The sequence below is a fragment of the Hemiscyllium ocellatum genome, chromosome 25, assembly GCF_020745735.1.
Source record: "Hemiscyllium ocellatum isolate sHemOce1 chromosome 25, sHemOce1.pat.X.cur, whole genome shotgun sequence".
NCBI classification, from domain to species: Eukaryota; Metazoa; Chordata; class Chondrichthyes; order Orectolobiformes; family Hemiscylliidae; genus Hemiscyllium; species Hemiscyllium ocellatum.
In genome coordinates, this window is record NC_083425.1 from 41087589 (window position 1) to 41104935 (window position 17347).

Genomic DNA, 17347 nt, shown 5'->3' on the forward strand with positions numbered 1-17347 from the left:
ATCGTAAAAGAATGTATTGTCGAAGTTGTAGGGTGCTTAGACCCTGACAATGTTCCAAAGTACAAACAACTGCCTCTCTCAAGGAGAACCATAACAGATTGGCAACATGAATTAGCCCTCAGCGTAACAGAACAACTCCAACAAATACTCCAAAAAGAAAATATATATTATTCAACCGCTTTAGATGAATCAACTGATACTACTGACTCAATGCAGGTTTTATACTTCATTTGGGCCATAACAGAAGATTTTATTTGCTGCGAAGGGTTATTGGCTTTGGCCACTCTTGCAGGTAGAACACGAGGAATAGATATCTTCACAAATTTTCAACTGAATTTAAACTGAATTTGGTTAATTTGGTGAGTGGTATGTACAGACGGTGCACCTTCATGACAGGAAAACATGAAGGGTTTATTTCACAGATAAAAAAAAAGTATTATCAGATCCAGATGCTCTCATTTCTTTTCATTGTATCTTACATCAGCAAAATCTCTGTGCTAAATCTACTATTTTATGTGACATTTGCAACTATAAGTATTGTTAACTATATTCGTTCAAATGCAACACGGCATCGTCGGTTTCGTAACATGCTAAAGTTGGATGATGAGGTATTCAGTGGGGATTTGCCCTATCATTCTAAAGTGCATTGGCTATCGCAGGGACAGGTGTTAGCACAAATTTTATCTTTGCGAAAACAGATAATTAAATTTTATGAAGAACAGAGTCAGTAATGCAAATTAGTGAAGAAGATTTCTATAGAAATGCTGCATTTCTGTGTGATATCATGTCAAAGCAAAATGACTTGAATATTTCTTGCAAGGTAAAACTAGGTCTATATACAAAAAAAATCCAAGCATTTCAAATAAAGCTATCTTTTTTCAAAACTCTTCTTCTTCAAAAGGAAATTTCGGATGAACATTTTCCCCAGTTAGCAAAGGTCATTGATGAACAGGAGGATTCTTGTGAGTCATTTGAAGAATACGCAGCTGTTGTAAACTTATTAATTGGAGAATACAATGAAAGGTTCTCTGACTTTGAGAATCCTGGCATCATACTCAAATTAGCATTTCAACCTCACCTAGTTGATGTCTCCAAGGCTCCTAAAGAACTACAGATGGAATTGATTGAGCTCTCAGAAGAAGATGACATTTTTTTTAGGGTTTTTTTTTAAAGATATTTTTATTAGAAATTTAATATTTTGACAGATTTACAAAAATAAACAGAACTTTCAAGCACAAACATTAATATAAAAATAGATCTTAAATATATAATCATCAAAATTCAAAGGAATGATACTAAAGAAGAAAGAAAAACAATAAAACTCCGTTAACTACTAATCTAATCCACAATTATCCAGAGTGTATAGTTGAGTCACTTACATCCTTCAAACAATAGAAAATGTTCTCTAATACACTCATAACAGTATAATAAAAAGGAAACTATTTCCAAACAATAAGAACAAAAAAAAACATGTTTGAATGGAGATCCTCCCCCTTGTTCTCAGGGGGCCTTACTTCCTTTCTAAAGGTCCACCATATCCTCTCCCAAACAGTGTCCCACCCTTGACCCGGGCGCTCCTTAATAGGATTTAGATATAATACCGAGCTAGAGTTAACAGTGAGCGCCCCACCCCCACCCCACCCCTCCCCACCCATACCTGAGTATATCTGATAGCATCAATGCCACGTACAAACACACAACTATAAAATTACAACTCCAACAAATTACAGTTAAGTATAATAACATAAAATAGCAAGGGAAGACAACCCTGCTCCCAGAAGCAAAAGTAAAGTAGAGTAAAGTATCCATTTCTCCCCACGGAGTGTGGAAGAGGCAAGCCAACATAAATTGTCTCTTACGATTTATTTAAACGAGTCTAAAAGTTCCTTAGCCTCTTCTGGTGATCTAAAATTATACTCGGATCCTTCGTGGTTAAAGCATAACGTCGCTGGGTAGCGTAAGGTGTATTGAATATTTAAGTTCCTTAGACATTTCTTCACCTCATCAAACGCCTTCCTCCTTCGTGCCAAAGCCGGGGAGAAGTCCTGAAATAACATAATCTTGGATCCTTCATGAATCATGGCTTTAGGATCCTTTCCAAGCTTTCTGGAGGCATCCAGGAGTATCTGCCTCTCCCTATAACTCTGCAGCCGGAACAGGACCGGGCGTGGGCGCTGGTTTGGGCCAGATCCGCGTGCTGCGACCCGGTAGGCCCACTCCACCCTTACCCGGTCAGTTTCAGCCCCCAGGTTTAAAAGCTGGGGCAGCCATCGCTCCAGAAATACTACTAACTGTCCCTTCTCTTCTTGTTCAGGGAGGCCCAGAAGACGGATATTCTTTCTCCGATTTCTATTATCCAGGTCATCCATGTAGATTTCAAAGGCCCGGACTCTCTGCTCCAGAGCTCGCACCTGTTCTGCAGCTGTTTGTGCTGCAGCCTTGGAGGTCGTGGCCTTTAGCTCCGCCCCCTTCACTCGGCCCTGTAATTCCTCAATAGCCTGGCTGTGCTTTTGTAGTTTTTCTTCGAATGAGTTCCATCTCTGTCTGGATTCTGCAATGAAATTGACGAGTGTCGTTTCCAGCCTGGCAATCATCTCTTCAAGGCCTGTTTTTACATCAGCTGCAGCCGGAGGAGGAGAGGAGGGTGGGGGAGGGGTCTTTGTTTTCTGAGAGCTGCGGGATCCCTTTGGTTTACTCATTATCCACTTAATATTAAACTGCTTAAATATAATAGTAAGCAGCTAATTAAGGTTAGAAAATTTTTTTGGGTGGTTTGGTAAGTGTGGTGGAGGTGAGTAACTCACTTTACCCAGGTTTTGGGAAGAGCACTGTAAACTCAGACTTGCTGAGTCGCCGCCATCTTGGATCTCAAAGATGACATTTTAATATCCTTATTTGACGCTAAGAAATATTTGATTGAAATATGGAAAAATGCAATAGCATACCCATGCCTTCGGAACATACATGAAAAAATGTTTTCTTGCTTTTCAACCACTTATTGCTGCGAATCTACATTAATTAACCAAAATCAAGGTGCCCTTAAGGTAACAAATAACGGATCTGGAGGATCAGCTAAAACTGCAGACCTCCATGCTGCAACCAAATATTCAAATGCTCTCCTACAAAAAGCAGTCACAACAAAGTCACTAAAAGGTTCGTGAACTTTAGAATTAACATTTTTTTCATTTTCTTTAGTTAGTTATTCCATAGTAGTTAGATTGTTACAAAATAATGTGAATTTTGAAGAATATATAATTGAAATTTCTTGCGGCCTTACTAGATTACAACTAACATAATGCATCTTCCAACATGAAAAGATTCCCCACCTCTGGCTTAGGTCTATAAAGGTAGGAAGTGTACTGTCTGATTACAAACATATTTTTTTAAAAAACGAAGGCTCTTTGCTGACATTTATTTAGCCACCAGCAAGAATATGCAAGTGTAACAGGAATATTGCCTGGCACTCATCTTCTTTGTTATGATGATAGTATGCCGACTGTTAGTAAGGTATGCATCGTAACTAAAAAATCATGTGTTTTGTTAAAAATGCAGTAAGCTTGAATAAACGTTCTGTAAGATCAGTCAACACTTTGCAAATGACTTGAACTGTCACTTTTGTGTTTCTAAACAAGAAAATATGTATCTAGCAAGGAATAACAGAATAATTTATAATCTACTAGAAACATTGAAATAGAAAGGTCAGCTCGCTAACTCAGCTTCAAAACAAAGAGATTACTCTATTGAATTCCCAACACGTCTAATCTAATCCGGGGAGCTCCTTTAAGTCTGCCCAGCTCTCTGCTGGACCACATTTACAAGGGTCACCAAAAAAGGACTAGGGATTCTTTTAATATTTTCTCTCGTTTGTGGCTGAGAGCAGCGTGGCTGCCAGGATTTGTCCATGTTGTTTGTCATAATTGCTTTAACAGTAAAATAAGTGGTCAATTTGACAGTTTGCAACAGGATTACAGATCCTCCTTTCCAAGTGTGTGGATAGCAACAAGACAGCTACTGCAAAACAGCTTTAACATTTTGGTTCCACCTGAAATGCAGAATGATTAAATTGGTCAAATATTATGTCATGGGAAAGGAGGAGGCCTTTGTGCTTATGAGTGAGATACAGCGGGGAGGAAACATCTGCTTTTCATGTAATATTGGACAGCAAGTGTGCCACACCATGATCACAAAGCATCAAAGCTCTAGTACTGAGCTTCCCAATCAATGGGTCCAGACCTGGAGGAGAGTTTAGAGACACAGGCTCTAATGATTAGCAAATGATCACAGATATTAATTACTTAGTAAATTATTCCTTACAGTTATCCTCTCATTAGGTTTATTTCTGCTATGTTTTTACGATTGTTGCATTTTAATAACTGGTTTTGGTTAGCATGTATCTGCCATCATGTGGACCAGGCTGAAAGTGCAAAATGGCCGACTGTGCTCCAATGTCACATCACCTCCAGACCTCTTCTTTATTGACTAAACATTAGGCAATTGGAATTATTGCAGGGCTATTAATCCAGAGACCCCAGCATGCGATGGAAGGTAAAATGATGAAGAAAACCCAACAAAATGGCAGCACTCTGGTGTTGCGTTGTCTCATTGTCTGTGTTACTCTCAGCCCTAAATATACCCAAGAAGTCTATCTACAGCTCTCTGTGTCCAGGAGGCCCAACAATTCATAACCCTCTGGGAGATGAAATTCCTCCTTACCTCAGTCTTAAATTGGCATCGCTATGTCCTTTAGTCCATGACTCTTCCATGAGAGGAAACATTCTTTCAGCATTTACCTTGTCAACACTCTCAAGAACTGAAAATGTGTTGCTGGAAAAGCGCAGCAGGTCAGGCAGCATCCAAGGAGGAGAATCGACGTTTCGGGCGTGAGCCCTTCTTCAGGAATGAGGAAAGTGTGCCAACTGGGCTAAGATAAAAAGTAGGGAGGAGGGACTTGGGGGAGGGGCGTTACAAGAAGCCTGTATATTTCAATCGGATTACCTCTCATTCTTCTAAATTCCAATGAGAACATATTTAACCTTTGCTCATAAGACTATCCCTCCACATGGGGATAATCCTAGTGAATGTTCTCTGAACTGTTTCCAAAGAAATAATATCTTTCCTTAAAGGGACCAAAACTGCTTACAATACCCCAGATATGGTCTCACCAGTACTGTATAGAGTTACTCTGCTATATCCAGTAGCGTAATGTAACTTAGGTAGTTGTGTGCTTCGAATGTAATATTTGTATATAATGTCAAGCTGTAATTAATATCTTCATGGATTCTTCAATACTTCAATATCCACATCCAGTGTCTTATGAGGGTCAATATGAACATTGCTGCATCAGGTATGATACCCTTCTGGAGACAAAATCGTTTCAAGGTTAACAATAGTAGCCATCCATAAAAAAAGCTCCACGATCTCACTGGTGGATACTTGGAAAGCTAATTGAAAACCAACTGAACAAAAGCTCTACACATCAGAGAAACTAGTCAAGCAGCAGTGTCAGCTTCCACTGAGGAAAAGAAGCTAATTATTTTCAGGTGAAATCTATTTTTGGAACACCAGAAAATTATGTAACAGGTCTGAGATTGTTCCTATGATCTTTATTTCCCTAATTCTGTCTGACTATTCACCATGACACAGGAATGCATGACTTCATCGAGTCATTGTTTATGGAAGATTTTGTGCAACTCAAGTTTAGTGACACTGGTTACTTGATTCATTTCTTCTGTATAATTTTAGTTTTAACCAAAATGCTACAGTATAATAGTGTTGCTACCTCATTTCCTGATTTGTCTGGGGTACATGGTGAACATGGATTTCATGAAGAAAGGATATGTGTTAGTCCCAAGTATACTATCCCACTAATAGCCTGCATTAAGGGGTCTGTTTTTAATTCTATGGGTTCAGCGTCCATTGATTAAAATTGATGGGAACTTGAGCATAAAAGTGTTGGGAGAGAGCCTGAATTTTAAGACCTTCTGCCTCTTAGTAAGTGGCCAAAGAAAGTATTGGCTGGAATCTGGGAGTAGGCAGCTGCCTGGTCTCTTGGCAGTAGATATGATTCTCGGCAGATCTAAGATTAAAAGTAACAAAATTACTTAAAATCTTTTTCTCTTGAAAGATCGTGCTTAACATTGAAAAGATTTCGAAGCAATAATAACTTTAGACTGAAACACTTCAAGAGCACTTGTAAAATATTTGTGCCGTTATCCAGTAATAGATACAATACTTTACTCCCAAGAAATCTGGATGTGTCATATTTGGGAGATTTGCCCAGTTTTGAATTAACCTTTTAGACAGAGGAGGAGGGCTAGATCCCAGCCAGTGGTGACACAGCCATAGCTTCTCCAGAACAAAACAAATCACATTGTGACCACAATGTAGTCACAGTCTACAAAGAACAAAGAACACTACAGCACAGGAACAGGCCCTTCGGCCCTCCAAGCCTGCGCCGATCCAGATCCTCTATCTAAACCTATCGCCTATTACCTAAGGATCTATATCCCTCTGCTCATTCATGTATCTGTCTTACATCTTAAATGATGATATCGTGCCCACTTCTACCACCTCCACTAGCAATGTTTTCCAGGCACCCACCACCCTCTGCGTAAAGAGCTTCCCACGCATATCTCCCTTAAATTGTTCCCCTCTCACTTTGAACTCGTGACCCCTAGTAATTGAGTCCCCCACTCTAGGAAAAAAACTTCTTGCTACCCACCTTGGCTATCTCTCTCATGATTTTATAAATCTCAATCGCCCCCCATCCTCCTGCAACCTCTGTCTTTCTAATGAAAATAATCATAATGTACTCAATCTCTCTTCATAGATAGCACCCTCCATACCAGGCAACATCCTGTTGAACCTCCTCTGCACCCTCTCCAAAGCATCCACATCCTTTTGGTAATGTGGCAACCAGAACTGTACACGTGGGCCAACTGTAACATGACCTGCCAACTCTTATACTCAATACCCCGTCAAATGAAGGAAAGCATGCCATATGCCTTCTTGACCACTCTATCGACCTGCATTGCCACCTTCAGAGATACAATGGACCTGAACACCCAGATTCTCTGTACATCAATTTTCCCCAGGGTTTTTCCATTTACCATATAGTTCATTCTTGAATTGGAACTTTCAAAATGCATCACCTCGCAGTTGCCTGAATTGAACTCCATTTGCCATTTCTCTGCCCAACTCTCCAATCTATCTATATTCTGCTGCATTCTCTGACAGTACCCTTCACTTTCTGCTATTCCAACAATCTTAGTGTCATCTAAGGATATGGAGTAGGCTATTTGGGACTAAGATGAGGGGAAATCTCTTCACAAAGTGAGTGGTGAGCCTGTGGAATTCTCTGCTACAGAAAGTGGTTGAGGCCAAAGCATTGAATATTTCCAAGAAAGAGTTAGGTATACGTCCTTGAGTCAAAGGGACCAATGGGAATGGGGGGAAAGCAGAAACTGGATACTGATTAAAATAATCAGTTATAATCATATTGAATGGTGGAGCTGGCTTTAAGGGCTGAATGGCCACCTCCTGCACCTTTTTTTTAATATTTTTATGAAAAGAAAGGTAGCATCAGTAAATAATACATTCAAATCCAGAACCTTTTTAAACAGGATTCAAATTTTCTTTTGATAGGAACAGGAGTTTAAGTACTCTGAAGTTTCAATGTTCTTTCAAACATGGGCATATTTTACACAACTTGTACAGACCTCTGGAGAAATATGTGGGTTAGGTTTTTGGACCCATGTGGGCAAGAGACAAAGTCACAGATACCATCACACACTCTCAATGCATATCTCGTTCAGTTAAAATGAAGAGTCCACCAAAAAAAAATCCAAAGGATGGGAACCATAGTTCAATAAAACAATTCAAGTTGACATCAAAGTTAAAGAAAAAATTGCACAAAGGCAAGTGGACAAAATATAAAGAACAGCAAAGAATGACCATAAAATAATAAATGGAAAAATTAGAGAATGAGAGAGAGCTAACTAGAAACATAAAAACAGATAGTTAGAATTTCTATAGATATCTAAAAAATAAGAAAGCTAACAATATATGCACTGGTCCTATATAAAGGGAGTCTGAAGAATTAATAATGGAAAATAGGGAGATGGCAAATGAAATGGACACCATTTTGCATTAGTCTCCACTATTGAAGATATAAACATCACCCCAGAAAAAGATATAAATCAACAATATAAAGGAAGGGACAAACTTAAGAGAATAACAATCACCAGGAAAATCTGAGAATCTACTGGAGCTGAGGTCTGATTGTTCCTTTTATCTGGATGGACATCATCCTGGGATCTTAAAAGTAGTAACTAGTGGGATAATTGATGCATTGAGTTTAATTGTCCAAAAACCCTAGTCTTAGGGAAAGTTTCATTAAATTAGAAAATTTCCAATGTAACACTCAAATGGAAACAGGCCATGTTAACTCCATCATGGGAAAATGTTGCATCTACGATTAAAGATGTTATATGAGGGCACTTAAAAAAACTTCAGTCGAATTAGGCAGAGTCAACATGATTTTGTGAAAGGAAATTCATGCTTAACTAATATGCTGTAGTTTCTTTGAAGAGGTAACATGTGCTATGGATTTAAGTAACTGGTTGGTGTACTGTACTTTCCAGAAGGACCTTGCTAAGGTGTCACAGCAAAAGTAATTGAAAAAAAACACAAGTTCCTCGTGTAGTGAGTAACATATTGGCACAGGTGGAAAATTGTCTAACTAATGGGAACAAAGGCATAATTGGGTCTTTTTCCAAAGACGATATTTAATGAGTGGTATGCCACAGCAATCAGTGCCTGCCATTCCAAAATTTACCATTGATAGAAATAGTTTGGATGAAGGGACCAGAGAATATGGTTGCTAAATTAGTTGATGACCTAAAGACGTGGGAAAATAAGTCGTAAGGAGGATATAAAGAAGCTGTAAAGGAATATGGTTAGACTTAGTGAATGGGCAAAGCTCAAACAAATAGAGTATTATGTGGGAAAATGTGAACTTGTCTATTTTGGCAAAACAAGTGAATAAAAATAAATGACAACAGAAACATATTATCTGAACGGTGAGAAATTACAGGAGCTCAGATCTGGGTGCTCACATTCCCAAATTGCAAACGTCTCTGTGCTGATACAACAAGTAATTAGGAAGCTAATGGAATATTATCCTTCTGATCTTATTAAATTTCAGAGCAAGGGGTGAGTGACCTATTCCTGATTGAAGTCTTTTTATTTATGTGGTCATCCACCCGGCCTACTGAATTAGGGTTCCTATAGCAAAGTCATTGTTCTATTCGGAAGATTAGTGCAGAAACTTTGCCCTGGTTCCCCCTTAACTTCTTATTCCTCAACCTGTACTACAAGGAACAGGATATATGGTGATTTTTAGAAAGCAGTAATCATGAACAGTGCTTCACCTGAAGATGTTATCTAACCTAGTAGGGTGACAAAACATCCGGAAATGAACCTTCCAGCTCAGTAAGCAAACCTACATCCAGGTGATTGGTTTAATTGTCACTCATGGGACATTACTATGCATGACTTGACTGCTATGTTTCCCGATAACTCTTCAAAAACAAGTACTTAATCGCTTGTATAATATTTCAGAAAGTCCTATGATGATGAAAGACACTATATAAATGTCAGCTCTTCTATCCCCAACCTAAATGTGTTTTTTTTTAAAGTAAGAAACCCTTATAATTACATTTAATTTCCTTCCTTAGTTTCTTTACCCAGGGAGTTTGTCCTTCTTGCATCTGCCATTATTCATCTGACTTGAATTCTGATGCTGTCACAAAGTATCTGACTAAATTGCAGCAGATGGAAATTTTGTCAGTGCATCCTGATTTGAGGAAGACAACAACATGTAAAGACATAATGATTTGCACAAATTAGGTAGGTAATAGTAATGTTTAACCCTAGGATTCTGTCTTAACCCTGCACCATCAAATCCTGAAATGGGTGAACAGGTTTCAGCCATTGCAATGGTAACACTAACTATCTCACAATTGGCACAGAGGTCTTAGTTGCGTCATTACCCCCTTGTTCAAGTTAGCCCTTAGTCACAAATGTTGAAAATGTCAATAAACTAGCGTCTGACAGAAACGTGTCTTTATTTACCCAACGTTTCTCCTGTTAGCCACCATGTTCACCAGATTGGAAAGCCAATAAAAACTGGACCTATTATGTCTGCAGCTATCATTACCTTGGGTCTCACCCTCAGACTGTGACATACCAAACTATGTCTGACAGAGGTTGCCTTCTGCTTCCTGCTTCAGAAAATATACTTTCACTGGTTTCTGTTCTCTGCTACTTATGCGACTTCTCAAACAGGGACAAATCTTCGTTTGTTTGTGAAATCTGACATAACATTAAACTCTTGTGCTGTTTGATCCTTTCAAACCACCACAGGAGACATTTATTAGATCAATTTGTGCAAGCATTCTAAAGATGAACAAATTAAGTGAAGGATGCCATTATTTTTAAGTGCACCGTGTTCACAAACCTTTCCTGTGGAAGGAAGACCTTCACTACACAGTGCAGTAACATACAGCTACTAGCTATTCCCCTAGAGTATCTCCATTTGCTGTTTAACATCAGTTACTTGTTTCACTCAGTGTTTCCTCCAAGTGGCAGATTTGTGAATAATGTTTCTGGAGGGACCAAACGGAGGTATCCTGCCAAAACAAATGTTCACGATTTTTGGAAAGCAATGGGGAACAAGAGTAACAATAGGTTAAAAGAAAGAGAATATATCCTGGAAAGGAAAGCACATTTTGAAACGATCCCTTCCCCTACGCCTTTCACAGGTGTCCTCCTACTGGGATATCAATTTAAATTGATGGCCCAGGTACCTGAAAGTGTACACAATACATTCATTGTTAGGGTCAGGCACTACCTTGTGATGAGCACAATCCCTGCTCAGTGAGTGCAACGCTATGCTGCCTGCATTAACCTCTGATGGCAGTGCTGGTTTAGAAAAGGCATTTAAGTAAATTCATATCAAAGTGTACAGTGTGCAAAACATTTGTCCTGCAATTTTTCCATGACTACATAGAAATTAAACCTGTTTTAAATGTTATGTCTAATATCTCCCTGTTGGTGCCACTGCGTACAATATCGGTTCGTGCCATTTATGTTATACCTCAATTACAATGAACAGGTATGTACACTTACTTTGATATTGCTCCTTAATTGATTTATACCTTCTCCTAATTGGAATCCTGATCTTGTCGAGTTTTATATCTCCATTCATTCCTTCACCAAAGCTTGCACTTTTGATTTCAATTCAAAGAATTGAACATCCCTTGACTGTATTACAACTTTGACAAAAAATGATGTCAAAATCTGAAAAAGAAACATTCCCCTTTCAACCTCAAATATCTTGTGCTCAGTCAATCATGTTTCCTGGCTAGAATCCAGGGTTATATAGCAAATCCAGGAAGTTCATTACAAGTACAGTAGTGGAAGGGGCTAGCCCTGTAAATTTCCTTAAGGTTAGCCTTCCTTCACTGTCAACTACACGCTGATTCAAAAATTCTAACGCTCCAGCTCTGAAGCATTGCATCATGTCCTGAGTTAATACAAAGGCAGACAGTTTTGAAACATTAAAATTGTGATTTAAAAGCTTTTACTTCCATAGCCATTGCCTCTTCCCTTTGTTGCATTTTACATTTACCCCTGATTAATATTGCTTGCACTCACACATCTGTTTTAAATCTTTGCAAAGATCTTTAGACACGACAAGATCAAAGTCTAAACTGAGCTTAAAATCCATGTGTATCCATAGCAGCAAAAGAGCACAGACATTCCACTGAATCACATCTAGTGTATTAAGGACATTGTGCCTGTCCCATGCTGTCAGAGAGCAACTTCTGCACACCAGGATCCACATCGCACTCCCAACCAACAGCCAGCAAATCTCCTGGAAGAGCTAAGACAAAGTGGAGAAAAATATGTATTTCCCTAGTATGCAGGCCCCATACAAAACTACTACCATTAATAATAATATTTTCTTTATTAGAATATAATCAATTCCTATGAAGCCCATCATATCGAAGGACTCTTGCCTTATTAAGTACTCATTCAAAATAGAAAGGAATAATGTGAATCCAATTGCTTACGTGCACCAACTTGGTAATATTCTCAAATGATTTATTCAGATTCATGTGATATGACTTTTTTGAGAAGTTTCAAAGTTTTTTTGTAAATTATTCAAAAGTAAAACCACCACTAAGCAGAAATACTCTACTTGATACTTTTCCCATTTTGATACAATTCCACTAACAGAAACTAGTTTTCTATAAGTTCAGCTAATTATTTAATCTATTCCCAAGGGTTACTTTGCAACTCCACCTGCTTGAGTTTAACTAACAATCTTGCATGTAGAATTAATTAGGAAGTCTAGTGTAAATTATGTTCCAAAGTTTACCACAATCCAATTGGTATGTTAATTTCACAAAACAGATTATAAGATTAATTAGAAAGGATCTGAATCCATGCGGACTTCTGTTAACCACGTTATTGTTCGGATAATTTACAATTTTACCTCCAATAATCAGTTTAATTATTAATGTGAAATGAAAGTAGGCCTATTTAGAGAATGCCCAAATTTCACTGCACAATATAAGTGACCCACTAATGACAAGAATGTGCAACTATGCGCTGTATTGTCAAAAAAGGAAATTAATTCCTGGAAACTTCTCATGGAAACTAAAAGCCAGATAAATGAAAAACAGGTGTGGCAAAAAATATTGAGCCCAGATTGTTATCATTGATATTAAAATAAGTGAGTTCTAAAACAAACCTTCAAAAGCTTCACAACAATCTCGCGTGGAGTAGAAGTTGTAAAAGCAAAGATTTTGGCATGATAATCCACGATATTAAAACTGGAAAACAAACTTTCAATCTGAAAAGAGCAACATTGATCAGAAAAATTTCTATTACTATACATTCATTTCCATTTCTGAAACATTAATTCCCACTTCTTTCGGAGACAAAATATATAAACTGTTTGTTTTCATGAAATCAACATTAAATTGGGCTATACAGAATGCTTTACATTCTTCAAAAGACAGATTGTCCTCGGACATTTTTTTATTTGATATTCTCTGGTACTACTTATGCTTTCATCTAGGAGTCCTCTAATTACAGAAGTCTGCAAAGCCATCAGGTTCTGTTTACGATTACCACATGACATGAATACAAATATCTTGGGAATTACATAATTAATCCAGTTTTTTTTGTTTTTACTGTATTATCTCTGTTGTTGAAATTCTTCAGAAATAGTGCAGCCTTTATTTGTGTGATTGACACTAGATTTTGAAGCAGAAAGCCTATGGGCTTCGATAATATTGAAGTGCCCTCTACACCAGTTTAAAAGCTACTGTTTTATTGCACCAACCAGCATGATGCCGATTGTGAATTTATAACAGAGTAGATTGCACTCATTAGATCAATGCCCCAGTTTGATGGAGCCCTTAATCTATGAAAGATATCCTCCACAAAATCAAGGATAGCCCAAATCACCAACATGGGAGAACCATAGGGAAGATGCTCATTTAAAATGGATTACTACATTCCTTTTGCCAAATAATGGAAAAAGTTGATTTCCCATCATATTTAAAAGGCTAAATTTAAGATTGAGTTTGTTTAGCTTAGTTGGCTGATTTGTGATATAGTAACAACAACAGCATGGGTTCAATTCCTGTACTGGCTGAGGTTATCATGGAGGACTCGTTCTCGATATCTTACTTTCCCTGAGGCACGGTGATTCTCAGGTTAAACCACGACCAGTTGTCTCTGTCTTTAATGAGAGAGCAGCCCTGTGGCCTGATCGGATGATGGCAACTTCACCTTTTGTTATTAAAAGGTTAATAGCACACCAGTGTGCAATGAAGCAGATTCAGATCTCCAGGTAATATTGGTGAACTATATATCTCAGCGCAACCAATCCATGATGAGCTTATAGGAGAAAATGAGGACTGCAGATGCTGAAGATCAGAGTCAAACAGTGCAGCGCTGGAAAAGCACAGCAGGTCAGGCAGCATCTGAGGAGCAGGGGAGTCGACATTTCAAGCATAAACTCTTCATCAGGAATGTGGGGTGGGGGCCAAGGGGACTGAGAGATTAATGGGTGGGGGATGTGGCTGGGGGGGTAGGTAGCTAGGAAAGCAATAGGTAGATGAAGGTGGGGGGGGTGATGGTGATAGGTTGGCGTGAAGGGTGGAGTGGATAGGTGGAAAGGAAGATGGACAGTAGGATAGTTCAATAGGGCAGTGTCGACCACCGACTCCCACAGCTACTTGGACTACACCTTCTCTCCACTTCCTGTAAAATGTTATCCCTTACTCCAATTCCTCCACCCCTACTGAATCTGTTCCCAGGAGGACCAATTCTACTCCAGAACATCCCAAATGGCCTCCTACTTCAAGGACCACAATTACTCCTCCCATGTGGTCAACAATGCTGTCCAGCACATCTTCTCCACTTCCTGCACCTCCGCTCTTGAACCCCACCTTTCTAATTGCAACAAGGACAAAACCCCTCAATCCTCACCTTGCACCCCACCAACCTCTGGATATATCGCACATCCTCTGTCATTTCTGCCATCAATCAGACCCCACCACCAGAGGCATATTTCCCTCCCCACCCCTTTCAGTACTCTGCAGAGACCATTCCCTCTGCAACTTCCTTGTTAGGTCCACATCCCCCATCAACCCACCCTCTACTCCCAGCACCTTCCCTGGTTACCGCAAGAGGTGTAAAACCTGTGCCCACACCTCCGCTCTCATCTCCATCCAAGGCCCCAAAGGATCCTTGCACATCTAGCAGAGATTTTCCTACACCGCCAAGAATCTCATCTACCGTGTCCATTGCTCTTGATATGACCTCCTCTGGACTGGGGAGACAGGATGCCAATTTGTGGAACATTTCAGAGAACATCTCTGGGACACACGCACCAAACAACCCCAACTCCCTGTGGCCGGACACTTCAATTCTCCCTCCCACTCTGCCAAGGACATGCAAGTCCTGGGCCACCTCCACTGCAAAATCTTAGCCACTCGACGCCTGGAGGAAGAACGCCTCATCTTCCACCTTGGGATCCTCCAACCACACGACATCAATGTCGATTTCACCAGTTTCCCCATCTCTCCTCCCCCCACCTTATCCCAGATCCATCCTTCCAACTCGACACCGTCCTATTGAACTGTCCTACCTGTTCATCTTCCTTCCCACCATCTGCTCCATCCTCCTCACTGACCTATCACCATCAGCCCCCCACCTTCATCCTCCTAACGCATTCCTAGTTACCTTTCCCCTAACCCCACCCACCTCCCATTTATCTCTCAGCCCCTTTGGCCCCACTCCACATTCCCGATGAAGAGTTTATACTCGAAATGTCAACTCTCCTGCTCCTTACATGCTGCCTGACCAGCTGTGCTTTCTCTCTGTGGTAGAATACTCCACATTCTCACCACTCTTTGTGAGATGTTTCTTCCAAATTCTGAATGAGATTTCTTGGTGACCCTGTTATGTTGACAGTCTATAGTTATGCTCTTTCCCACAAGTGGAATCATTCTATTGAAACTGGTCATAATTTTAAAGCAGTCATCCTCAGCCTCTTTTTATACTTGCTCAAGAGAAAATTGAACATACATTTGAAACTGGCTGTATTCTCTTAGTAACTATGAAAATCCACAACAGAGACCCAGCAAGCACTCACTGAATCTCCAAACAGAACAATGTCACCAAGGGATCTTCATATCAACAATTTGAATATGACGTTTAGATTAGATTCCCTACACAGTGTGGAAACAGGCCCTTTGGCCCAACCAGTCCACGCCGACCCTCCGAAGAGCAACCCACCCAGACCCATTTCCCCTCTGACTAATGCACCTAACACTATGGGCAATTTAGCGTGGCCAATTCACCTGCCCTGCACAGCTTTGGATTATGGGATGAAACCCATGCAGACATGGGGAGAATGTGCAAACTCCACACAGACAGTTGCCCAAGGCTGGAATCGAACCTGAGAGCCTGGTGCTGTGAGGCAGCAGTGCTAACCACCGTGCCACCCACCCCCCCAACTTAAAAGTACATAAGTCTTGAAAGGTGCTTCATTTCAAAAAGCTTTAAAGATTATTTTACTAGTTGTAATATCTACAGTATAGATTGATCAAAATAAGGCAAAAATGGCACCAATAAGACATTGATTTCATAACAGGCTTCAATAACAAAAGAAAATGGGGAAGACTAACCTGTGTGATTATAATGTAACAAATGTTTTTGATTGAACACGTCAAAAAAAACAAGGAAGTAAGTCAAAATTATGGAATGGTCACTTCATCTTTCTAAAACAAAATTAAGTGATTTTCTCTCTCATTTTTGGTTGAAGATAATGAATGAGTAAAATAGCTCAAGTGAATATTGGGGAATCACTTAATGTTGACTATACCATGTACCTGGAATGATGGATCTTCCCAATTTTTTTCTCGTTTATAGTAACTACACTCCAGCTCTTGGACAAGAAATAACATTTTGCAGATTCAGTGGTACTTAGGAAATTACTTCTGAAATTTCAACTAAAAGATTATGACATTAACTCAACATTTCAGGATGGAGAAAGGAAAATAATTTATCTTGTAAAGATACAGAACATACTGCATGGAAAACAATTGGTTAGACTGGAGCATCATTGCAAAATAAAAACATAAAAGCACAATTTAAGTTCAAATGATGTTCAAAGGCGATTCTGTGCATGGAGTACTCAATGTCCATACTTGTCTTTGACAATCAGGAAGTGGTAGTAACAACTCTGGGAAAAAAAATCCAACAGGTTTGTAACATTCTTTGATGGAGAAGCTGCTGTAGATTTTGAAAGAAGATAAAGTAGATGAGCCAAGTTGCATCAGCTATCCCAAGTAATTTTTGGGTTTGACTTGAAGATTCAATTGTTATTATTTAGTACTGTACAGCAAATTTCACAACTTGCAAATGGGTTTGTCGCTATTAGACTAGGTTCAGTGACAGCCTCACATCTCTTATCTGATTTTATCCTACATTTGGAATTCAGTCCTGCAATCAGCAGGTCTCTTGTTTAGTAGATACATGATCATCACCTTTCTCCTTACTCTTGAAGGCACTGATTCTTTGCTAGTGTACAGTTCTATGGACTGCACTTGGTCTATGGAATCTACCGCAAATGTCGACATTTACAGAACGCAACAGCAGGCTACTTGACCATGAGCCGCTCCAGAGCTAGCCACAAACATATTTTCACCTGAGAACAAGATTAAAACCAAACTATATCTAATATTCTGCTCCCTGCCAG